This window comes from Rhinopithecus bieti, unplaced genomic scaffold (genome assembly GCF_001698545.2).
Source record: "Rhinopithecus bieti isolate Rb0 unplaced genomic scaffold, ASM169854v2 scaffold_6481, whole genome shotgun sequence".
Taxonomy (NCBI): Eukaryota; Metazoa; Chordata; class Mammalia; order Primates; family Cercopithecidae; genus Rhinopithecus; species Rhinopithecus bieti.
This window is the reverse complement of record NW_016805314.1, coordinates 3787131-3814281: the sequence shown is the minus strand read 5'-3', so window position 1 is coordinate 3814281 and position 27151 is coordinate 3787131. Positions and strand designations below refer to the sequence as shown.

General features: G+C 41.2%; 1 protein-coding gene and 1 pseudogene across 2 annotated transcripts in view; both read right to left on the bottom strand.

Annotated features, from left to right (window-relative positions):
- Positions 1-27151, bottom strand: part of JAM3 (junctional adhesion molecule 3) — a 73344-nt gene that overhangs the window by 40870 nt on the left and 5323 nt on the right. The window lies entirely within an intron of this gene.
- On the bottom strand, positions 10585-11132 carry LOC108529695 (ATP synthase subunit d, mitochondrial pseudogene; annotated as a pseudogene). Its single transcript, XR_001885638.1, has one exon. The product of XR_001885638.1 is annotated as an ATP synthase subunit d, mitochondrial pseudogene (transcript).

Sequence of the window (27151 nt, the reverse complement as noted above, 5' to 3'; positions counted from 1 at the left end):
GCTAATTTTTTTGTATTTTTAGTAGAGACAGAGTTTCACCATGTTAGCCAGGATGGTCTCGAACTCCTGACCTGGCGATCCGCCCACCTCGGGCTCCCAACATCCATCTTTTAACTATGGAAAAATGCCAGTGGAAATCAAGGCATTCGTTTGCTGCCATTCTGCACAATCATAAGGGAAAAGAAAAGAGTCAGTAAAATCCTAGTATTAAAAAGGAAGAAATTCTACTTCTTCTCATACCATTAACTCAATGTTAGGGAAGGATCATTAGAGTTTCTCAGCACTCAGTTTTTGCTCCTATTTTTGAAAATCTGTAGAATGAGACCCTACAATATACCAAGGAATAAGGAAGAAAATGGGAACGCAGGAAAATGGTTAAAATCACAAGGTAAAAGAAAGCTGAAGCTTAGAAAAAAACATTTGCTTTCATTCCATATAAATAAAAAGGGAATTTCCGTGTTCTTTTCAGATAATGCCTCTCAATTAACAAAGATTTCATTTTCAGCTTCTGTAGATCCACAAATTAGTAAGATACCTACACATCAAATGTCACTCAGTTATAATGGAAGCCCGATGTGCTCACAGCATCCAGAAACCTCAGCGATCTGAAGTCTAGCCTCTCCACCTACCACAACCTCCATAATCACACTAATTACATTTTTAAAATCAAGGAAGACAGTGGATCTCTAAAACTGAAAAAAGAAATACCTTCTACTATGTGAAAACTAGCCACCTCATGTGGCAACACTTATATTACAGTAAAGCAATTTATTTATTTATTGAGACAGAGTGTCGCTCTGTCACCCAGTCTGGAGTGTGGTTGCAAAGCCTTGGCTCACTGCAACCTCTGCCTCCCAGGTTCAAGGAATTCTCCTGCCTCAGCCTCCCAAGTAGCTGGAATTACAGGCATGTACCACCAAGCCCAGCTCATTTTTTGTGTTTTTAGTAGAGACGGGGTTTAACCATATTGACCAGGCTGGTCTTGAACTCCCAACCTCAGGTGATCCACCTGTCTCAGCCTTCCAAAGCACTGGGATTACAGGCGTGAGCCACCACACCCAGACAGTAAAGCAATTTAAAAAGGGCTGTATACTTGGCATCAGAGATGGAAGTACAGGTTTCAAGTCACTCTATCTAAACAAAACTACTGTGTCTGTGTGTTCATTACACAAATTATATATGCTGACATAGATATACTTAATTATGTACCATGACACACACACATATTTTGCTAACATTTCCTGCAGTATATACTATGTGCCAACCACCAAGTTCCTTACCAACACTGAACTTTTATTAATATATTCCTCCCAACAATCCTATGAGGTAGGTACTGCAATTACCCCAATTATAGACAAGGAAACTCACTCACACAGAGGTCACATGGCTACTGAGTGGTACAGGAGGAGATCAACTCAAGTAGCAACTCCAGAGTACATGCTCTTACTTGTTTTGCCTTGCCCAAATTTAAGATAGCCGCCTTCATGTTGTGTAAGAGGATATGATCTCCAATATGAAAGAGGAGGGGTAGAGCATGAAATACAGCATGAAAATCTTGTCTCATTTGAGGTCTGAAGCCACAGACCAAAGAGAAAGTTCTATATGCTGCCTTCTGTGTTGACGGGCTAGGACCGGGAGTGGGCCCCAAGTAATACCCAGCAAGGTCACCACAGAGCACTCCAGCCCGGTGCATCTGGGAGAGGGATCACTGGAACCCAAGGGCTAGCATCTCGGTCACCCTGAGTCTTCAGTACCTAGCATGGTAATTGGCATATATTAAGGGCTTGTAAATGTTTTGCTCAATGAATTTCAACAAATGAATCTTTTACAGAGTAGTAATTGACAATGTGGGTTCTGGGACTGGACTGTCTGAGTTTTACATGAACTCTATCCCTTACCATGCTGCTTTGGGTACATAACTGTGCCTCAGTTTTCTCATCTATGAAATGTCTAAATTAGTGCCTACGTCGTAAGGTGGCTGAGATAATTAAATGGGTTACGATAATTTTTAGAGACAGGGTCTCACTTTGTCACCCAGGCTGGATTGCAGTGGCATGATCACAGCTCCCTGTAGCCTCAAACTCCTGTGGTCAAGCAAGCCTCCCACCTCAAGACTCCTGGGAATACGGATGTGTACCCCACACCTAACTTTTAAATTTTTTGTAAAAATGGGATCTTGCTATCTTGCCCAAGCTGGTCTCAAACTCGTGACCTCAGGCAATCGGCCCCCCAAAATACTAGGATTACAGGGATGAGCTTGTAAATGAGTTATCACACATAAAGGACTTATAAATTCCTTGCACACACTTAGCACTCAATAAGAACTGGAGGAAAAAGAAGAAAGGAGGGGAGAAATATGATCAGATTTGTTTTTAAGATAATAAAAGGCAATACTGGTGGTAGGTAGAGTATTATACCAAAAGTACACTATCATTACAAAGGCACAAAGGTTACTCTATTTTCTAGTATACTTGCGGCACTTTTTGGTATTAGAGCAATAGTATTAACAACAGGAATGCCTTAGCTAGCCTGGAGACAGGCTTCGATTCCAGATACCCTGACTCACAGCCCAGTGTTCTCTCTGCAAGGATGGAAAGAACACTCCACCTCAGTTCTCCTCTCACTTCTTGGCTACCACTCTTTGAGTAAATACTCTGGTCTTCTGCATTTCAAATGACTATACTTAGAGTTAAATAGCTGTCCCCCTTGAAAAGATTGTGTTTCCCAGAGCACAGCAATTATTATAGAACTGGGTTAAAGCCCACATTTAAATTCAAACTTCAATGACAGTGCCATTCTATACATGTTAATACATTAATTTGCCATTACGATTAAGCAATATGCATGAAGTTCATAACTCAAGTATCACTGTTCAATTGTTCCTGGTTGTTTCCGTTTGAAGATGGGTAAGAACAGAGAAGACATGTTCACAGTGTTACACTGTCACCCCATGCTGGCTGTTCAGAATGGGGCAACATCTTCCTGAATTAAAAGGAGCAGCTGGCACAGCGACAGGCATCCTGGCTGACCACTTACACTGAGAACGGTTTACTGAACGGAGACATACACGTCACTGTGATTTCAGAAAATTAACTTTAGTTAACTTTACTTCCTTCACTTTTTTACTCAAAAAATATTTATTTTAAAACTAAGTATTTGTCTAGTAAGGAAGCAGTACAATATAGTGGTTAAGAGCTGAAACTCTAGAACATCTGAGTTTGAAGTCTATTTCTACTGCTTACCAAGTGTCTCTAACTTGGATCTTTATCAATCTTTCTGTTTTCTCATCCATACAACGGTGATAATTGTAATACCTTTCTCCTCCAGTCGTAAGAGTAAGAGAGCATATGTAAAGTGCTGAGTACAGGACCTGACGCAGAGCACACATTCACATGATATCAGCCGTTATTAGAGAACTGCTTTCTAGGTGCTGAGATTTCAGAGGTGTAGAGACGCAAGGCTGCCCTCAAGGAACTCACTAGCAGTTGGGAAACAGGACTCAGATGCATAAATACAGTGGTAACTCGAAAGTGGTCTTAAAAGAGAATGAGAGTCTAATTAGGGATTTTAAAAATCTGCTATAACCTATTCAATTTTTAGCTCTCCAAGGGATTTTCCTCACCATCTGGGCCATCAATGCAAGCAGGTTTGAAAAGCCCTCATAATTTTCCTATATCACACCTCCTCCTCAGCAAGAAAGGCTCTGTGGGTGGAAAGCAGCGAAGAACACTGCATGTTATGCAGAAAGCAATCATTCCTCAGAAGACACAAGGGCCCTGCAGAGCAGACGAGCCACAGAAACTTGTTTGGATCAGAAAAATGGGATCATGTCACTGAAGACCTAGAGATAGGAACTGACCACTTTTTTTTTTTTTTTTTTTTTTTTGAGGAAAGGGGGATTCACCTCAAAGCACTTTTCTAATCAGAAATAGAAGTTTGAGAAGAATTTAACACCTTAATTAAAGAGATAACGTCACTCTCCCATGTCATGAGATTTAACTTTCATTAAAGGAGAGGTCTAACATTAAAGACAGAAGCAACTTAAAAAACAGCACACATTGACTTATATTTCGGGTGACATTACTGGAAAATCTCCACTGAGCAAAGCAGAAAATGATGAGCTTAGAAAAATAAAGGAAGCAAAGAAATCTCGAAAGAAACATAAAACTCAAGTACAGCACAACTTGCCTTACAAATGCAGTATAGTTAATCACAGATGACAAATATTGTCTTATCCTCAATACCACCACATCAGAGAGAGGGCAAGACAGCGAGAAAAGGATCTAAATGGGTCCCTCAAATCCTCTTCTAAGTAGTGAGGAAGAGAGAAAAAGAAAATGAAGAAAATAGAAACAGACTTCACCAAACTTGGTACAATTCTGAAATCTGTTCCTGGGCCTACCTTTCCCAGGCCAAGAGCTGCTTGCTCAGGCTTTTCCCTGAAACCTTCATTTTACAATTACCTCATTCCTCCCCCATGCAACCTTGTAGCACTTATTTTTATTTTATTTTTTTGAAATAGGGTCTCACTCTATCGCTGAGGCTGGAGTACAGTGACATGATCACAGCTCACTGCAGCCTCGAACCCCCAGCCCCAGGTAATCCTCCCACTTCAGCCTCCCAAGTATATGGGGACTACAGGCATGCACCACCACACATGGCTAATTTTCGTATTTTTTGCAGAGATGGGATTTCATCATATTTCCCAGGCTGGCCTTGAACTCCTGGGCTCAAGCAATCTGCCCGCCTTGGCCTCCCAAAGTGCTGGGACTACAGGTGGTGAGCCACCACACCTCTCCCTAGTTGCGTTTAAATGAAGGCTTTCTGGAGACTCTGGTGTAACCCAAAGGTCTTTCTCTAGGCTGGAGTATCAGTGTGAATGTTGGTGGGAAAGATGCTAGCTGAAGGAGTGCTTACTGAGCTATCCCTCACAAATATCAGCAGGTGGAGCTCCACCTGCAAGCTAGCCCTGAAATCACCCGTAGGAAGTGCAGTATACCATCAAAATCAGGCCCAGAAAAAGAAGATACAATGCTGCTATTTGTCTAATCATGAGTTCTGTGTACTTTGACAATGTCCTTGTTATGATGCAGTGAAGGATTTCTCTCTGCCATTTTAGCTAAGGCGAACATATAGGGAAGACCACTGACCCAACTACAGAGAATGAGTATCTATACTTGCCCCAACACTCAAGCCCAGAGACTACTGGTTCTGACTTTAGATACGCACTATTTCTTCCTGGCACAGGTAGAAATAGTTTTGCTGTCCTTCACAATTCATTAAAGCAAATTTTGCAAATCCCAAATTATCTCACATGAACTTTCTAATGAGTTACATTTGGTTCTGATTATTGTGCTTTTTCTAAGAACTAGCTTTTTTTAAATTAAGAGGCCTCTTTCAAAACAGAAGATTTCAGTTAATTTGGCATTGCTCTTAGTTTTCCTCTCTGAAGTTGAACTTTCGTGTCCGCTCCTTCCCTAAAAAGCAGTTCACTTGTAACCTAAGTTTTCTGGATATAGGTGAGCTGTATACATACGCATGCACAGTAAAAGGAATGGCCAGCTCTTCTTCCCCTGGAGGGCAGAGCTGGGGTGACACTTTAGCTCGATGACCTGGGTATACACTCAATCAATACTGACTAGGCCCAGGGGATGGATCTGATCCACATTTTTAGGGGAACTAAGCAGAAAAGGAGATGTATCCTGTGTGCTTCATAAAGTATATAGGTTTTTCACTGACTGAAAATGATTAGAACTAATATAGTCCTCATAATTTTATAAGTACTAAATTTTCAAGAACTGAAGGGCCAGAGTCCTTAAATAATGTCATAAACTCAACATCTTACAGTGCAGAACATGTGTGTGTATATATTTACATACATATATATACACACACATATATATAAGAAAATTCAGAATAGACTTTAAATTTAAAAATCTGAAGATCACGCCTTTAAACTACTTTCCATGATTTGTAGAATTTATAAAGTGGCAACTTGTAATATAAAATAAATCAAGAGGGGCCGGGCGCGGTGGCTCAAGCCTGTAATCCCAGCACTTTGGGAGGCCGAGACGGGCGGATCACGAGGTCAGGAGATCGAGACCATCCTGGCTAACACGGTGAAACCCCGTCTCTACTAAAATACAAAACTAGCCGGGCGAAGTGGCGGGCGCCTGTAGTCCCAGCTACCCGGGAGCCTGAGGCAGGAGAATGGCGTAAACTCGGGAGGCGGAGCTTGCAGTGAGCTGAGATCTGGCCACTGCACTCCAGTCCGGGCGACAGAGCGAGACTCCGCCTCAAAAAAAATAAATAAATAAATAAATAAATAAATCAAGAAAACGTTATCCTGAAGTAAACATTATTTGGTCAGAAATACAGCAATTGTTAGTTTAAATGAAACGTAATTTTAAATTGTTTTTAATGCTTTGCAACTTGAATTTTCCATTCCCTATAATGCCTCCCTTCCCCATTAGCAGAAAAATCCCGAGAGCTGACTACACAACCAGAAGTCAGCCTGCTCCTCAAACCCAGTATCAATAAGATGTGAGAAGACATGTCCCTGCAAAAGACATTAAGTTGCGTCACTAACGTTCCAGAGAGGTTCATCAAATGATTCCAGAGGTACTTGAGAATTTCACTGAATCTCAAATGAAGGAGTCAATACAACCTGTTCCTGAGCATGTGCTGCGGAAGGGTGGCCAGCTGGGACTAATCTACAGGCAAGGCGTCCCGAAATGCAGAACGTCATCCACAAATACTAAAAACTGTTTCCAAAATTTGCCAACTTTCATAGTACTTACTCAACAAATTCCCTCTTAGAAATTGTTTCTAAGTAAAGTTTAAACTATTGAGGGAAGAGGATGGTGAACAGAAACTAAGATACATTCACTATTGCCGTTCCTCTCTTATGGTGCTTCCCCTCACCCTCAGCAGCTCGATGGGACGCAGGGGATGGGGTGTGGAGGGGACAAGAAAAAGGCTTTTTTGTATTATATACCACAAAGGGACTCCTGGAGGGCAGTGACTATATTCCAGCCCTCTTCCACAACCCCAAGGCACACCACTGCCCTGTCTCTGGGTAATCCCCTAACAGTTCTAGAAAGTGCCATATGTCAGCAAAACGTGGGTGTACAGCAAATATTTAATGATAATAATAAACCAAATTATACTAGATTTGGTGAATTATGAGAAAGCACAAACTGAGGAGTCCTTTATTACTGGTACAGCATAGGTAAAGAATAATTCTGGCCAGTATCTGCCCAAGGAAAGAAGAATCCAAATGTGTTCATTACTCATTAACTGAGCACGTACCCCAATACACCAAAGAAGTCAGTTCCAAGCAAACCACAGCTAGAAACGTCAAAAGAGAACCATTCCCTGCTTGCAGGAAGGGAAAATGCAGAACTAGCTTTTAGGTAATAGAAATGAGACTTCAGAGACTGCCTTCCCTTGGGTGGAAGAGCAGGTGATTAGAGTCCCTAGTAAACATCTGCCCAAACAACTGGCCCTTAGATTTGAGAAGAACTTAAAATAGAGGAAATAACATAACATAATAAAACACTACTATGTACTGGCTATGAAGTATGATAAAGTGAAAGAAAGAACACACAAGCCCTTGCCTTATTATTTGTCTCAACCAGATCCATGGTGCCAATCCAGATCCAGGCCTTCTGGATGGAGGTGAACAGACCAAGAAGGTGATCAGAGAATCCAAACCCTTACCTATTTATACTAACCTTAAAGCTCACTCTAAGGATGTCAGTTCATTATATAAATGCCTTCTACATGGGCTGGGTGTGGTGGCTCACGCCTGTAATCCGAGGCGGGAGGATCACTTGAGGCCAGGAGTTCGAGACCAGAGACTGGGCAACATGGAGAAACTCTTGTCTCTACTAAAAATACAAAACTTAGCCAGGTGCAGTGGTGCGCACCTGTAATCCCAGCTACTCAGGAGGCTGAGGCATGAGAATCACCTGAACCCAGGAGACGGAGGTTGCAGTGGGCCAAGATCGCACTACTGCACTCTAGCCTGGATGAGAGTAAGGCTCCATCTAAAAAATAAAGTAAATAACAAAATGCCTGGCAACTAACATCATGTACATCAGCATTTGAGACACAGTGGGTTAGGTGGCTGTATGTGTCCACTAAGTGGTTGCAAGCCAAGGACATAAACATTTAGAAACCTGTCCTAATCTTAGATGACAATATTTAAGATGTTTGTTATGTTTAAGATGTCCGGTATATTCAGTTTCTTCCTAAGATGGTGAAAAAGTAGCCCCTATTTAGTAAGTGGTCATGTAGCAAGTTAACAACAGCACAATCGCAACTCAGTACTTCCGTAGTGCTTTAACCTAGACTCTTTTGTTTCTGTCTATTTGATTTCCTTGGTTTTGCATTTTATATTAGAACAATTTTTTTTTTTATGCAGCCTCATTCTGTTGCCAGGCTGGAGTGCAGTGGTGTGATCTCAGCTCACTGCAACCTCCGACTCCCAGGTTCAAGTGATTCTCCTGCCTCAGCCTCCTGAATAGTTGGGATTACAGGTGCGTGCCACCACACCCAGCTATATTTTTGTATTTTTAGTAGAAACGGGGTTTCACTGTGTTAGCCAGGATGGTCTCAATCTCCTGACCTCGTGATCTCCCTGCCTCAGCCTCCCAAAGTGCTGGGATTACAGGCATGAGCCACCGCGCTGGGCCTATTAGAACAAATCTTAGTCAAAAGTCCTCATGTGCCAATAAAAAAATAAGAGTTTTTCATATTTGTATTAGTATATGCAAACAGATCTTTAGAAGATATTCCTAACAGGTGTATTTCTCCATTTAGACTGCACCATTCTGTTACAAAACCTAACTTTAGTAAGTGGGGAAACAACGCTGGTTTACTTTCTCTCTTTGAACTTTTTTGCCTCTCACATGTTTGACAGACCTAATGCTAACAGTTTTCTAAGATTTACTACTGAAATTTAAACTTAACACAGCACATGAAAAAAAGAGTCCAATATTACACTTTCATTCACTACATTAGACTTTCAGAATTCACTACCAAGTATATCTTTTAACATGTGTGTGATGTATGAAGGAAGCAGACTCCTGCCTATTTCTTCATTCATTAATATATTCACTCATTTATTCAACAAACATTGAACATTATTGAGCCCCTAGCAGGTACTATATTTGGGCCAAGAAATGCAGTGAACAATTCCTACTCTCATGGTCCCTGCCTTCTAATAATACACAAATAAACAACACACATAAACAACATTCTAATTATACATAATTAATTGTAATTGCAATAAATACTATAAAAGTATAGAGGTCCATGAAAGTGTATAATAGGGGGTGCAAATCTGAGAGATCAGGAAGTTTCCCTCAGGAAGTGACATTTAAGATGGAATATGATGAATAAGCAGGGTTCAGCCATATGCAAAAAGGAGGCCGCAGAGCATATCACATGCGATGGGCAGCACATGCAACAGCTCTGGGCATGTGTGGGAAAATGAAAGCAAGCCAAGGGAGCAGAACTACACTGAGCAATAGGCAACTGGAGGGAGGGAAAATCGGAGCAGTAATAAGAAGCTCAAGGCTTTGGGCTTTGTACCAAGAGCAACAGAAAGCCCCTAAAGAATTCCGAGCAAGAGAATGAAAACAGTATACTTAATTATATTTAGAGTATGAACTCAATTATTTTTTAAAATGTACAGAAATGATAGTAGATATATTACAAATATTGAATTGTTGCAATGTTTCCCTAAGATAGTAGGATTATGAATAATTATTTTTCTTTATGTATACTTTTCAAGCTTCCCAAATTTATACTATCCATAAATTCTGACAGTTAAAGAAAAAACAAAAAAACCCACGCCCTCAAACACAACACTGGAGTAGCTCCCTTCTTCACTTGCCTCAGGGAACTTTTCCATCCATTGCACACATTTATTTGCATGATACATCCTTGAATCCAGACTTAGTCAGCTATAAATTCTAAGTGACAACTCGTCTCTGCCCCTCCACTTCATCCACTACCAAAGCTGTAACTCAGATGACAACTTTTTTTTTTTTTTCTGACACAGGGTTTTACTCTATCACCCAAGCTGGAGTGCAGTGACACAATCGTATCTCGCTGTAGCCTCTAACTCCTGGGCTTACCATGCCTGGCTATCTATCTATCTATCTATTTAGAGATGGAGTCTTGCTCTGTCACCCAGGTTGGAGCGCAATGGCACAATCTCGGCTCACTGCAACCTCCACCTCCCAGGTTCTGGGAAGGGATTCTCCTGCCTCAGCCTCCCAAGTAGCTGGGACTATAGGTGCATGCCACCACGCCTGGCTAATTTTTTTTTTTTTTTTTTTTTTAATTTTTAGTAGAGACAGGGTTTCACCGTGTTGGCCAGGATGGTCTCAATCTCCTGACCTCGTGATCCACCCACCTTGGCCTCCCAAAGTGCTGGGATTACAGGCATCAGCCATCACGCCCAGCCCTTATTTTTATTTCTTGTAGAGATAGGGGTCTCACTGTGTTGCCCAGGCTGGTCCTCAGACGACCACTTTTGTGCGTGCGTGTGTGTGTGTGTGTGTGTAATTATTATTTTTAATATCCAGAATGTGTAATACAAGGGCCAGAGCTTCCTCCTGGACTCAATTTTATAAACTCTCGATTGGTTGGTGAGGCCAATAGGGATACTTTTTCTTGTCTAATTTGGTTTCTCGGAAAGCTTAGTTCAAGTCCTCAATGGTAATCTGATCAAATGGAATGAAGTTCTTTATCTTCTCCATCTGTTTCTCATATTCTACAATCCTGGCCTTTGAGAGAGACACCCATTCAGCACAAGATTTCACATCTTCTTTTTCTTTGGCATCCACCTGGGCAGTATATTTATCCTCTGGCACAGGAATCTTCAGAGCATTAAACTTCTTCTCAAAGTCATCCACCAAGCCGGCCTTGGCCACACTGGCCTTGTAGTAAGCCCAGTCGATGGCTGGTGGAGTCTCAGGTAAAGCAGCCAATCTGGAGGTGAGGGTCTCATTCCAGGACTTCAGGGAACTAGCAATGGCCTTTTGGTTCTGGGGTATGATCTCCGCAAAAGCTACCCAGTCAATGGTTTTTAGAGCAAGTTTTTAGATCCCAGCCATCTTGGGATCCTTCACCGACCCTCGATGACCACTTTTAACTGGGGTTCAGTTCTAAGCCAATCCCCAGTGTCTCTCAGTTCCATTACATTTCTAATGGAAAATACCACTGACACTATTGATGCCCAATGAAAAGAACGAACCCTGTAGGAATCTTAGCTAGCCAATACATTAGCTTAAGGTAGTTTATAACGTACTCAAGAGGAGGAATAGAAAAACAGCAAGTAAACCTAACCGTAGTGCATAGTTACTCCAAATGTCTGTCTTCATTTGCAAACTCAAGTTTGGGACTTGAAATTCCTTCATATTGTGTATGTATACATGTTCAGAATCTTATTACGTAACAAGCCAATTATACCTGAGTTCAAAGATTTCAATCGATTTTTTTTAAAGCACCTGACCTTCAAAGCAAAGCATTTCAGGTTTTCAACACTGTAGTAGTTTGGAGTTTTCAAAAGATAGACAACTTTGTTACATGGCTGTCAGAGAAAAGATTCTGCTAACCAGACCACACTGAAATCTAGAAATGTTCTCAGCAAAGAGCTTGAAAGCACTCTAGGATCCAGATGTTCAGGCTACTACCTCTAACTCTAAAGCACAGCACTTACTTAATAGTTTAAAGCTTTCCTACCTATCATTCAGTTTATTTTCTGACAACTACTTTTACTCAGCTTGCTTGTTCTCATCTAGTTTTCCTTTTGTATATCTTCCCCTTCATGTTCCCAAGCCAAAAGTGAATTTCCATATATTGAAAACCTATGATAAAGAAACATCAGATATGGAATTAACCAACCAAACAAAACGTACTAAGTGCTGCTTAGTAAGTGTGCAGAATTTGCCTTTATTAAAAACCATAAACTGGGAAGTATATAAAGAAAGAATGGGAGACACAAGGAGGTTCAGCATACACCTAAGGAAGCAGGTTGATTTATTTGATAAACAGACATCCAATTCCAGAGACCCTCTAGTGCTCTTCACTAGCATGGAACGCCACAGTTTTCAATGTCCCACAGATCATATCCAACTTACACTCACCTACACAGCTTATAATGGCGAACTGACACCTCCATTCCATTCCAACTGCTCTTAATAAATGTTGCCCAAGCATTTTGTAAGCATTTAAGGATGAGGAAAGCAATGTTTCTTTACCAATGTATGGTAAGAGCTTTGGGGGTGGTAAAATGGAAGCAAGTGGGTAATATATCATCGGTAAATGTAGAGAATCTGTCAATTGTTGTTTTGGTGTTGAAATTTTAAACATATGCCACTGCTTTTGGAATGGAATGAAACTCTGAATTTAAGGGGAAAGCTGGAGAGACAGGTCAGCAGTATATTAACAAAGTTGAGTTCTAGTCCTGGTCCCACCACTTAATGGTGATGTGATTTAAAGCAGGACTGAACATTCCTGGGCCTCAGCTGCCTCTTGCTGAATCCTGTCTCACAGCAGTGGACCCAGCTGGGATACTGCCACCCATGGGACATCTGGAGATGCCTGCAGTCATTTTTAGCTGCCATAACTGGGATACTGCTACTTGTATTTACAGGCCAGAGATGTTACTAAACATCCTACAATGCACAAGACAGCCTCCACAACAAAAAATTATCCACTCCAAATGTCAGCAGTGCCAAAGCTGAGAAACACTGGTTTACAGAATACCTTTAAGCTCTGAGATTCTATAACCTGTATGTCTATGTGAGTTAAGAGGGCTAGGTATCTGCTTTATGGGTAGAAAACTTAACATAAAGAGATTAAGTAACTTGCTGAGATCACAGTGTAAACCCATATGGCAAAACCTGGGTCTCTTGATCATCAGCCCAACTACAGAGTAATTAGATTTAGCCTCTAGGACAGTTCTTTCTTCCAGAGAAGTCTAACACCAACCTGTATACATAAGGAGAGGAAGCTTTTTAAAAAGTACCTTATCTAGCTAGGAATGTAACAAGGCAGAGTCCAAGATTTTGCTCTCCAATGAGCGCCGCTAACTTTCAAGTAATAATAAATTCTTCCAGATTCTAAAGACTTCAACTAACACTTTCAAATGAATATGAATATAATCCACAAGAGAGAGCTGGGAGGTCATGATTTTATGTTCATAATGCTTTGGTTTAATGCCTAAGCATATGGCTTCTTTCAGCATTTCTTGAAAAATATATCCTCTCTGATTCTTAAGCAGAAATACTTTATTTGTTGATTTCTTTCATACTCTTCCCTACTTTTTCCTAATATGCAAAAAAAAGTGTGTGTGTGTGTGTGTGTGTATCTCATTCATCCTAACACTTCATGGTACAATAATCTCAGGACATTAAATTTCTGTTGCTTCATTTTACTAAGAGTGTTTGGGAAAAGACAATACTAAAACTCTTGGCCAGGTATGGTAGCTCACGCCTATAATCCCAGTACTTTGGGAGACCGAGGCAGGAGGACTGCTTGAGCCCATGGGTATGAGACCAGCTGGGGCAACAAAGTGAGACCCTGTCTCCACAAAAAAATTAAAAAATTAGCTGGGCATGGTGGTAAACCCCTGTGGTCCCAGCTACATGGAAAGTTGAGACAGGAGGATTGCTTGAACCCCAGGAGTTCAAGGCTGCAGCAAACCGTGTTCTCCAGCTTGGGAGACAGAGCAAGACCCTGTATCAAAAACCAAAACAACAACAAAACACTCACACACTTTTTAAAAATTGAAATAAGAAAACCTCTTAGGTGGAAACAGCCTATGGAACCTGGAGTCCTATCTATTTACATGGCATTTTCTTGTCCTGAACTCATTCATTCTTAATAGCTATTTATTTAATAAGCTGTTTATTTTGTATGTAAACTCACTGATTTGTACTGGCAGCTCTTTCACTTAAAAATATGCTGGAATTTCCACTAAAGCCTCTTATTATTCAAAGTTTGCTAGTTCAGGCATGAAAATTTCCCTTAGGCATAGGAGATCTAATCTTTTCTACAAATATCACTGAACCACTTTTTAAATCCAAGAATGTCAAAGAGAAATTTTTCTTCTTTACTCACGAAACTTAAAACCAGATTTTTGTTTTCTTAAAAAAAAAAACAACCCAGGATAATCATCTGTCCTCTAGATAAAATATTTTTCCAATATAGGAAAATAGATTTTAAAACTTGCTATCTCATCTAACTAAGCCATAAGGGGAGCTTTTTAAAGAGAAGGCTATTGTAAATTAGAATTGTAACCTATAGTTTCGAAGAACCAGAGGACTCGTAATATTTCAGAACTCAGAAGGAATAAAGCAAAGCAGAGAATAATATTTTATATTTGCATAATATTTTATAACTTAAAATTCTGTTTACACACACAATCTTATTTGGTCCTTGTAACGATTCTGTAAGGTGGAAATTACAATCACCTCTCTGCAGATTAAGAGGATAGGGCTCAAATATGTGATGAGATTATTACAACCTCAAAACTACAAAGTATCAGCAATCAAAGTAGAACCCAGGTCTTCTAACACCAAATTATTTTAAAATAAAGATAAAGAAACGCACAAACTAGTCCACGGCTTCTCATCTGTCAAAGCTATAATACGTTTGAACAGAAACACTTGTCAGCCCCTTCCAAAAGAGCTAGTGAAGTACCTGCCCCACTCGCAAACCCACAACTAAAGAACAGAAACTCACCTCCTTACACTGTGATGTTCTCTCATCAATGAGTATTTGTATATATACGATGTTCCAAATATTACACTACACAGAAGACAAGCTTCTCGTCCTCAAGTCACAGACTATTTAGAGCCAAGATATACACAGAGGAATTGCATATTGCCATAAAGATTTAAATTAGTAGGTCAATACAACAACAAATGATATGATTCAAGGAAGACTATGACTGGGGTAGTCATAGTGGAGCCCCCAATAGGAAAACAAACATAAAGTTATGAATATGAAATTAGGTACAAAGAATGTTTGTTAAGAATGAGAACAGAAATCACAAAAATATTACAAATTTTAAAAGCTGGCAACACAAAACAAAATTTAGAAAAGTAACAATATGTTTATTAATTCCTTAGTCTCTATAATGTTTGCCACATATTTAGGATCTTTGATCACTTCATCATATGCCCATGATTTTGTAATACTGTCTAGGAAATAATAGTTAAGACTTTCCTTTAGTGTGGTTAATTTTAAAACTTAATATTAACAGTTTGGAATGGTTTCTTTCTACTTCATAATTCATTATTGAAAATCACGCAGAGTTTTAAGGACCACTGTTAAATCTGGGGGCATTTCAAGTTTTCTTATAGTGTGGCTAATCCTAAATACCCTTTGACATAAGAAAACTCATAACCTGGTTTTTCAACCACATCCACACTGTCATGGCATTACGGAGGCTTACACTAGCATTCATGGTAGGCCCTACAAATTCATGTTACAAACCTAGGTGAGTCAAATAAGATGGCAGAGTATTCCTGGCAGCCATTCCAACACCGAGATGCCCAGCAATAGCAACTATATACAGCAGTGGCTGTGGACCACGTAAGTTATCCCACTAACCCAAACTGAATATGCTCCCAATTCGATTCCCTTGGCTGTCAAAAAAGCCAGTGGCAATTTAACACTACCCAACATGAAGAGAAGTATGACACAGGGAAGAAGAGTGGAAGAAGAGAACCATCTTAACCGACCACAGCTAAAGCATCTTATTTTGAAAATTTGAGGACACAATGCTAGGTGAAATCCAGGGTCTTGTAAGTGGTTCCTTTGTAAGCGAGGGGCTCTAAAACTGGTTAGATGAGCTTCCCTTTAAATCTGCCTCTGAATAATTAAGAACCAAATGAACTGTAACATAGTAGTAATGGAAGTAGTGGCAGGAGCAACAGTTAGTAACAGTAAATCTCTACCACGTATTGATGAAAAACAAAACCTAACTGAGAGCTTACTACTATGACAGGTACTCTGCTAAGCACGTCACATGAATTAATTAACTTTAATTTTACTGTATTAATTTTAATTTTAGTGTCATTTTTGTTACTTTTAGACGCTCTGACAGGAGATTTATACATAGTCACTATTTTGTAAAACAACCCTACAAAGCTACTTTACATTATCACTACTCTTTTATAGATAAGGAAATTGACTTCAACAATCACACAGCAGAGCTGAGACTGAAACCTAGGTCTATCTATGCTCCTTCATGATAGGAATTCAGAAGAGGAAGAGACCACCTCAGTGAAGAGATCCACTAAAAAGGCTTTACAGATAGGTATACGAAGCTGGATGTTGGGGAATGAGTTAAGAGATGAACAGAAAAACAAGATGATGACCTGCATTTGAGGCAGATGGGCCATGATAACAAAAGAAGAAAAATGGAAATGCAATGGGTTATTCAGAAGACAGTGACAGAATAAATCTATAGAGCCAAAGACCGTGCTACAAATCCTGTGATCCCCCAGTAGAAAATGAATTAAAGTCTTATGACCAATTTTCTCCTTAATATGTAGCCATAGCTTTCTTTTACATAGAAAAAAGAGAAAAAAAGAATATTTCTTTAGAGTCCAATTCCATCTCCCCAATTCTCTATGAAAGGGCAGATGCAAAGAGCGTGCAAAGAAGTGCCCCATCTCTGTCACCTGGAAAGCCAAATCCAGTGATTTCTGCCTTGATGGTTAGGTGATTTCCACTGGAAACTGCGGTTTTACACCAAGCATGTCACATCATTATTCCACTACAGAGAAGGTACAGAAAAGGACCCATCATGGAGGCTTAAAATCAGAGCCTCTAAACTCCAGCTAATTTTCTTCCTCAAGGTTTCATTAGAAGAGGTTTTTTGTGTTTTGTTTTTTTAATGTGAGCTAAAAGGTGCTGTTCACACATGAGAATAATGACAACTAAAGTTTTAACAGATTTTACTTACTTTGCACATAGGAAACGTACTTGACAAGAAAGGCACAGAAAGTAAAATCTGTGAGTTCAGGAGAGAGCAAAACAAAAACACTCCTCCTCAAAAAGTTACCCGACTCTGAACTCACTTGAAGGAATAGTTTTTTGCAATTTGCAAACAGCATGTGGGATATTAGCCCCAGGGTAGTAAAGGAGAAAATATTTGTTCTGGCTTCCATAAAATCCAAATCCCTCACCCAATGTTATAAAAACCTCCCCTCACCACTATTGCCTATGTTGGACAGAGAGAGAAAGAGTGAGGGAGAAAAAGGGAAAGACAGGGAGCGATCTGCTGTAAATGGACACCAGAGCTAGATGAAAGAGGAATTCCACCAATTTCATCTCAGCATTTTGTTCTATTTTTCATATGCCTTAAGTCTCCACAAGCTGTACTAACAGGATGAAACACTGTGAAAATCACAGAAGTAAGCATCTCTAAAATTACATGCATAATCTGTTTTCAATTTAAATCAAAGTCTCATCTCTGACCTACCTCTAGAGAGTAACTTAAGCTGGAAATATATATAGAAAATGATCAGATGTTTGACACTAACAGTCATCACCCATAAAATAGAGAAGTCAGGCTTCAACAGAATTCATGAAAAGAATAACATAATGCTTTTGCATACCACTCGTGAAGTTTACACGCAGTTAGCATCTATTTCAGCAGACACTCTAAAAATATGTGTCCTCTATAGGGATCCTGGGCCCTAAAGCAGGCTTCTCAACCTGAGGTGGTGCATAAATGGTCTTCTGGGGGGGTTATAAATCCCCCAAAATAGTATATAAAACTTTTCATGCATATGCATTATATTAGTCTGTTTTCATGCTGCTGATAAAGACATACCCAAGACTGGGCAACTTACAAAAGCAATAGGCTTACTGTAGTTACAGTTCCACGTGGCTAGGAAGGCCTCATAATCATGGCAGAAGGTGAAAGGCACATCTCACATGGCAGCAGACAAGAGAAGAGCCTGTGCAAGGAAACTCCCCTTTTTGAAACCATCAAATCTAATAAGACTTATTCACTATCATGAGAACAGCATGAGAAAGACCCACCCCCATGATTCAATCTCCCATTGAATCCCTCCCACAATACGAGGAAATTACAGAAGCTACAAGATGAGATTTGGGTGGGGACACAGAAGCCAAACCGCATCATTCCACCCCGTCCCCTCCCAAATCTCATGTCCTCACATTTCAAAACCAATCATACCTTCCCAACAGTCCCCCAAAAGTTTAGCTCATTTCAGCATTAACTCAAAAGTCCACAGTCCAAAGTCTCATCTGAGACAAGACAAGTCCCTTCTGCCTATGAACCTGTAAAACCAAAAGCAAGTTAGTTACTTCCTAGATACAATGTGGTACAGGCATTAGGTAAATAAAGCCATTCCAAATGGGAGAAACTGGCCAAGACAAAGGAGCTATAGGCCCCATGCAAGTCCAAAATCCAACAAGGCAGTCAAATCTTAAAGCTCCAAAATGATCTCCCTTGACTCCACGTCTCACATCCAGGTCACACTGATATAAGAGGTGGGTTCCCATGGTCTTGGACAGCTCCCGACCTGCGGCTTTGCAGGATACAGCCTCACTCCCCGCTGCTTTCACAGGCTGGTGTTGAGTGTCTGTGGCTTTTCCAGGTGCATGGTGCAAGCTGTCAGTGGATCTATCATTCTGGAGTCTGGAGGATGGTGTGGCCCACTTCTCACAGCTCCACTAGGTGGTACCCCAGCAGGGACTCTGTGTGGGGGATCTGACCCCACATTTCCCTTCTGCACTGCCCTAGCAGATGTTCTCCATGAGAGCCCCACCACTGCAGCACACTTCTGCCTGGACATCCAGGCATTTTCATACATCCTCTGAAATCTAGGTGAAAGTTCCCAAACCTCAATTCTTGAACTTCTATGCACTCGCAGGCTCAACACCACGTGGAAGTTGCAAGGCTTGGGGCTTGCATCCTCTGAAGCCATGGCCTGAGCTCTATGCTGGCCCCTTTCAGCCATGGCTAGAGCAGCTGGAATGCAGGGCACTGAGTCTATAAGCAGCACACAGCACAGGGACCCTGGGCCCAGCCCATGAAACCACTTTTTCCTCCTAGGCCTCCAGGCCTGTGATGGGAGGCGTGGCTGTGAAGACCTCTGACATGCCCTGGAGACATTTTCCCCATTGTCTTGGGGATTCACATTTGGCTCCTCGTTACTTATGCAAATTTCTGCAGCCAGCTTGAATTCCTCCTCGGAAAACAAGATTTTCTTTAATATCACATTGTCCAGCTGCAAATTTTCTGAACTTTTATGCTCTGCTTCCCTTATAAAACTGAATGCCTTTAACAGCACCCAAGTCAACTCTTGAATGTTTTGCTGCTTAGGAATTTCTTCCGTTAGATATTTTAAATCATCTCTCTCAAGTTCAAAGTTGCACAAATCCCTATGGCAGGGGCAAAATGTCACCACTCTCTTAGCTAAAATATACCAACAGTCACCTTTACTCCAGTTCCCAACAAGTTCCTCATCTCCATCTGAGGCCATCTCAGCCTGGATTTCATTATCCATATCATTATCAGCATTTTGGTAAAAACCATTCAACAAGTTTCTAGGAAGTTCCAAACTTTCCCACAGTTTCCTGTCTTCTTCTGAGCCCTCCAAACTGTTCCAACCTCTGCCTGTTACCCAGTTCCAAAGTTACTTCCACAGTTTCAGGTATTCTCAGTAGCGCCCCATTCTGCTGGTACCAGTTTACTCTTTTAATCTGTTTTCATGCTGCTGATAAAGACATACCTGAGACTGGGCAATTTACAAAAGAAAGAGGTTTATCAGACTTAAACAGTTCCACGTGGTTGGGGAGGCCTCACAATCATGGCAGAAGGTAAAAGGCACGTCTCACGTGGCGGCGACAAGAGAAGAGAGCTTGTGCAGGAAAACTCCCCTTTTTAAACCCATCAGATCTCAAGAGACTTACTAACTATCACGAGAACAGCACGGGAAAGACCCACCCCATGATTCAATTATCTGCCATGGGTCCCTCCCACAACATGAGGAAATTACAGGAGCTACAAGATTTGGGTGGGGACACAGAGCCAAGCCATGTCAAGCATAAAAGCACTTTTTGGAGGAGTCCATAGATTTCATCTTTTCCTATAAAGCAGTCAAAACCTAAGCTATTTCACTGATGTTACCCCAAGATCTAAAACTGTCCGGCAAATAAAAGATTGAGATTTTTTTTTTACTCAGCCACTGCTTTAGTGACTCACAGCAAAGGTTCTAAGTCTTTCTTTATCAGCAGTGGACTTACCAGCTAGACCAAATATGGTCAGAGTGAAAACTTCATATCTGATGCTTACAAATCAGACTGAATTAAAAATAGCAACCCAACCAATTGGTTATCCATTTTTTCTTCCTAGTAAACAAACACAGGAATTCTTGAAACACTAGACCTAGTAAGTAAAGCCGTAGATTTAAAAAACAAAAAAAGAACAAAACAAAACAAAACAAAAAACAAGGGTTTTCTGAATAAATTTTTCCAACCTCTCAGGATGGAGGAGGGCTTCAAACCAAGTTTACCTGGCTACAAAACACACCTAAACTTTCAGAAGAGGAAGATATTTCTGTTGACTACATTTTCAAAACCTTCAAGTGCAATTATAATTAACAAATATGAACTAATTCAATTAATCAGTTATAAATTTATATGCCTACAAAGTCACTCCTTTGGATCTAAAACTCATATAGCTAAGGTGGGTTATCTGATAAGAAAGGGAAAGAAATGTGGATGTTTTGGTGGTAGTGTGAGAGGTGGGGTTTAAATTACTTTCAAGTGATTTGGATTACAACCAGTATTACTTCCCCAAGGTCCAAAAAAATGAATCACATGCAAAGCTAGGAAATGAATCCAAAATGCCTAACACCCACGATACTGTGCTCTTTTTTTCACCCAGAAAACTATCTGAAAGGCTGCAAACAACGGAGCCTTCCAGAGATGCAGTGGGTGGTTTTTGTCCACACAGTACATCGGATGGCACCTTTCAGTAAACCAGCACTTCATCCTGCGGAGAACGGAATCTCAGATTTCAGCTGGAAAGCTCGGTAAAGTCACCTTTGTACTTTGTCTCTGAATGTCTTCATCTATAGCTGTTACTAGGAGACTAAATAGGTGCTGTTTCAGGTGGCTGTCTAGTGTGGAACAGTTGTAACTCTCCAAATTTTAAGTTAATGATAAATGTTTGCTTTTCAGACAAACTAATTCAAGGACAGAGATTACAGCTGTAGAGTTGGGCATATTTCTTAAATGAGAGCCCCATCCTTAAAGCAGTGATTCTTAGGGAGAGACATTCAACCCCAACCCTCAAGAATATCAGAACTTCCTGGGGGTGCATGCAATGAAAAAAACAGCAAATATTTAAGTTCATAATTTTGTTTTGTTTTGAGATGGAGTTTCCCTCTTATTGCCAAGGCTGGAGTACAATGGCGCGATCTCGGCTCACCACAACCTCCACCTCCGAGGTTCAAGCAATTCTCCTGCCTCAGCCTCCCGAGAAGCTGGGATTACAGGCGCACATCACCACACCAGGCTAATTTTTTTTATTTTTAGTAGAGAGAGGGTTTCTCCATGTTGGTCAGGCTCGTCTCGAACTCCCGACCTCAGGTGATCTACCCGCCTTGGCCTCCCAAAATGAGCCACTGCGCTCGGCCCATAATTTTGTATTTAAAAAAGGAAAACAAAAACATTACCCTTACAACAAGAACAGTTACAGAAGAGTGTGTGACTCTTCCATTAACGAGAGGGGGGAACAGGGGAAGTAAAGTTGCTATTCCTGTTTTCAGAAGTGTAGCCGATCAGATGCCATGAAGGGCCTTCTGCTCCAACAATGAGATCCTGCATACGTCATAGTTTTTACTCCACGTCTCACAAGGAAGTGGGGGAATCTTTAAAAGGACCAACTGATATAGCTGTAGGCTAAAACCAGAGAGCAGAAAGATGGGTGAAGAGCGTTAAACGGAGAGCAAAGGCTCATTTTAACACTTCAGTGGGCCGGGCACGAAGGCTCACGCCTGTAATCCCAGCACTTTGGGAGGCCAAGGCAGGCGGATCACCTGAGGTCAGGAGTTTGAGACCAGCCTGGCCAACATGGCGAAACCCCATCTCTACTAAAAATACAAAAATTAGCCAGGCGTGGTGGCAGGCGCCTGTAATCCCAGCTACTTGGGAGGCTGAGGCGGGAGAATCACTTGAACCTGGAAGGTGGTGGTTGCAGTGGGCCGAGATCCTGCCACCGCACTCCAGCCTGGGCAACAGAGTGAGACTCCAACTTAAAAACAAACAAACACACACTTCAGTGGGGACACTGAGCCCTTGGACCAGCAGAAAGGCAGGTAAGAGGAAAGCAGAGCCTGAGATTTTTAAGTAACGCCAGAGATCCTGAAAGAGCTAGTCACCCCAGAGAGAGGCTGTCCTGTCACTCAGTGGAGGGCCGCACTCTCAAGAAAAAGCATCCTTGGCCAGGCACAGTGGCTCACACCTGTACTCCCAGCACTTTGGGAGGCTGAGGTGGGTGGATCACCTGAGGTCAGGAGTTCAAGACCAGCATGGCCAACAAGGTGAAACACTGTCTCTACTAAATGTACAAAAATTAGCCAGGTGTGGTGGCAGGCACCTGTACTCCCAGCTACTCGGGAGGCTGAGGCAGGAGAACTGGTTGAGGTTGCAGTGAGCCGAGACTGTCACTGCACTCCAGCACAGGCGGAAGAGCAAAACTCCATCTCAAAAAACAAAAAAGCATCCTTGGCACCGTAATATCCAGAATCTATAAGGAACTTAAACAACTCAACAAGAAAAAAAAAAACCATTAAAAAGTGGGCAAGACATAAACAGATACTTCTTAAAAGACATGTATGTGGCCAACACACATACAAAAAAATGCTCAACATCACTCATCATCAGAGAGATGCAAATCCAAACCACAATGACATGCCATCTCACACCAGTCAGAATGGCTATTAAAGAATCAAAAAACAGGCCGGGTGCGGTGGCTGGCGCACGTAATCCCAGCACTTTAGGAGGCCAAGGCGGGCAGATCACCTAAGGTCAAGAGTTTGAGACCAGCCTGGCCAACATGACAAAACCCTGTCTCTACTAAAAATACAAAAATTAGTTGGGCATGATGGCAGGAGCCTGTAATCCCAGCTACTTGGGAGGCTGAGGTAGGAGAATCGCTTGAACCCAAGAGGCAGAGGTTGCAGTGCACCAAGATCGTACCACTACACTCCAGCTTGGGCAACAGAGCAAGACTCCATCTCAAAAAAAAAAAAAAAAAAAAAAGCAATAGATGTTAGTGAGATTGCAAAGAAAGGGGAATGCTTATACTGTTGGTGGGAATGAAAATTAGTTCAGGCCCTGTGAAAAGCTTGGACATGTCCAAAAGAAAAGTTTGGACATTTCTCAAATAACTAAAAGCAGAACTACCATTCAACCTGGCAATCCCATTACTGGGTATATACCCAAAGGAAAATAAATCATTCTATCAAAAAGACACACGTACTTGTATGTTTATCACAGCACAACTGACAATAGTACAGACATGGAGTCATGCTAACTGCCCACAAATGGTCGACTGAATAAAGAAAATGTGGTGGCTCATGCCCATAAACTCAGCTATTTGGGAGGCTGAGGTAGAAGGACCACTTGAGACTGGGAGTTCTAGACCAGCGTGGGCAATATAGCGGGACCCCGTGTCTAAAAAAGTTAAATAAATAAAATAAAAAATAATTCCCCAGGTGTGGTGGTGCATACCAATAGAAAAACAAAAGAGAAAGCATCCTTGGGTTAGGCCTAGATTTTCATAGATCAATATCAACCAAATATCCATTTATAATACAAGCAAAGAAACCACCATAGGTACAAGTCATAAGAAATAACAACAGATTTAGATCTCTAAGAACTTCAGATATTTGAAATATCACATATGGAATATAAAACAGCTGTGCACACAATGTTTTAAAAATCTGAAAAGGAGTAAGCCAGGTGCGGTGGCTCACGCCTGTGATCCAGCACTTTGGGAGGCCGAGGCGGGCAGATCACCTGAGGTCAGGAATTCGGGACCAGCCTGACCAACATGGAGAAACCTCGTCTCTACTAAAAATATAAAAATTAGCCAGCGTGGTGGTGGCCGCTTGTAATCCCAGCTACTCCAGAGGCTGAGGCAGGAAAACTGCTTGACCCCGGGAGGTGGCAGTTGCGGTGAGCCGAGGTCACACCACTGCGCTCCAACCTGGGCAACAACAGCAAAACTCCATCTCAAAAAAAAATAAAAGGAGTAAAAAAACTAAGCAAGCAAAAAGCGACTCGATTATAAAAAGAACCAAGCAAAATTTTAGAAATGAATAATACAATTGGTGAAAAAACTCTGGGCATTGGTTAAATAATAGGTTAGATACAGTTGGAAGCAGAAGTAGTTAGCCGTAGAACAAAAATGAATAAAGAACCCAGAATAGCACAGAGAGAGAAGAACACAAAAAAATGACAAAAAGGTTAACAGTACTGGAGGACAGAATGACTACATATGTTTAATCGCAGTCACAGAAGGAAAAAATTAAGCAGGTAGAAGTTAGGTGATATTTGAATAGATAAGAACTGAGAATTCTCAAGAAAGAAAGAAATTCATAGGAATACAAACCACAACATATAACAAGTAGAATAATGAAAAGAAATTCAGGCAGGGCATGGTGGTGCATGCCTATAATCTCAGCACTTTGGGAGGCTAAGGCAGTAGGATCCCTTGAACTCAGGAGTTCAAGATCAGCCTGGGGAACATAGTAAGACCTTGTCTCTACAAAAAAATGTTTAAAAAATTAGCCAGGTGAAGTGCTGCCCATCTGCAGTCCTGGCTACTTAGGAGACTGAGGCAGGAGGATGACTTGAGCCCAGGAGGTCAAGGCTGCAGTCAGCCGTGATGTACCACCGCACTCCAGCCTGGGCAATAGAGCTAGACCCTGTCTGAAAAAACAGTAAGAAGAAAGAAAGAAAAGGAAAAGAATCACCCTATACACCTTGTAGTAATATTTTAGAATGCCAAAGACAAAGAAAGGATTTTAAAGTAGCTGGAAAGAAGACAGGCAACCTAGAAGACCGAAGATATGAGTGACTACAAACATCACAACAGTAACAAATGGAAACCAGAAAGCATATGTAGTCCAAGCTCTAGAACAAAGTAACTGTCAACCTAAGATTATGTATCTAGCAAATCTTTATTTCAAGAACAAAATCAGCCATATTTTCAGATATAAACAAAAACTAGTTCAACATTAAGAGACCTACACTGAAAGAAGTTTCCTTGAACTATTCTAACAGCTTCCTAATTGACCTCCCTCTCCAATCTTCTCTAATATTCCTAAAACAATTCTGATCATATTACTTTCCTGCTTGAAACTGCCAGATGAATTTCTAGACCCTATATAATAAAGTCCAAATTTCTTAGCTGGGCATTTAAAACGCTTTACAATGTAGTTACTCGCCAGTGTTCTCTTCAATGGACAATCTGCCTCTTCAATTTACTAGCTGTGACCTTGGGGCAGGTAGTTAGCCTACCCAAGCCTAAGACTCAGTATCTGTAAAATGAAACCTCTAAAACTGCTGAGACCAACTACAATAGCTCAGATGGTATGGACTGAATGTATATGTCCCCACAAAGTTCACATGATGAAACCCTAACCCTAACGTGATGGCATTAGGAGGTAGCGCCTTTGGAAGGTAATTGGGTTAAATGAGATCACGAGATGAAAACTCCATCATGGGCTTAGTGCCCTTATAAGAGACTCCAGGGCTCTCTTTTTCTCCACCATGTGAGGACACAGCAGTATGCAAGCCAGGAATGGGGCCCTCATCAGGAACCCAATCTGTAGGCACTTCATCTTGGACATCCCAGGCTCCAGAACCCATGAAATAAATCTTACTTATGCCACCCTGTTTGTGGTATTCTGTTATAGAAGCCCAAGCTCACTAAGACCCCAGGTAGAGCAATAAGCACAATGCTATCACATAGTTTTCAGTAACTGGCAGGTGTTATTAATCATTATAACTCACTCATCCCAAAATACACCATATGCATTCCCAAGTCCATGCCTTTGCCCACATTATTTCTTCCACTTTCCCATCTGCACCCCTGTCCCTCCCAAATCTATACTTAAGTCAGTCAAATTATCTGTACAGGTCCAGCTCCTTCTTGAAATTCTCCTCTACCAGGTCAGCCCAGACAGAGTAAGTTCTCTCACTTCTAAACCCACAGGATATTTACCCAAATGCTGCTCTGTTACTTAACTAAACCATATGTTCCCTCTGGTAAAGGAAAGATATTATCTTTAGTTCTCCTGTTTTGCCCATGGAGTGCTTTACTGCCATGAAAACGGAGACCACCAAATAAATATGGAGTGGCTGATTAAGTTTCAGTACCCTGACAGAGATGCTTTAAAGGAAAAACATGCCCACCCCCCACAGAAAACAAAAAAAAAAAAGCAGCTGTCTTTGGATTTGTTGCATCGTCTCTAAGCTTCCAGACAGCTGCACTTCATTCTGCAGACACTAAATATGTTCCTTAGGGAAAGACATCCAACAAGGAAGTCCATGTTGGGCAGGAAGCAGCGATGGGGCACGTCAGCTGACAGTGCACTTCAGGAAACATCTTTCAGAGTGCAGTTTCAACAGAAGTCAATTGCACCCCATATTTTTATCACTCAAGAGGAAGAAAACAGAGATCTTCCAGGGGCTGCCACAGAATAGGTGCTCCACAATTTTTGGGTCGCTTTGAACAGGTGAACCAAGGCCATTACTCAGATCATTTTGTCTGTGTGCTCAAAAAGAAGTGGGGAGGTGGCAATCTCGGCAGCTCTCAGTTTTCCAGATAACCATTTGCTGAGGACACCACAGCTGACTCCCCCACCCAAAAGTCAGGGGCAACTAATCTCTCAAATGAGTCACAGAGAATACATTATCAAGAAACTGAACTTCCAGTCAGCCACTCCTTCATCCAATGTGGCTGATATTAAGAAGCTAGAAAAAGGCACAATCCACATGCTGTCACACTAAACAAACAAATTACATTTTCCCATTACTAGTGCCAAATTTAAAATTCCACTAT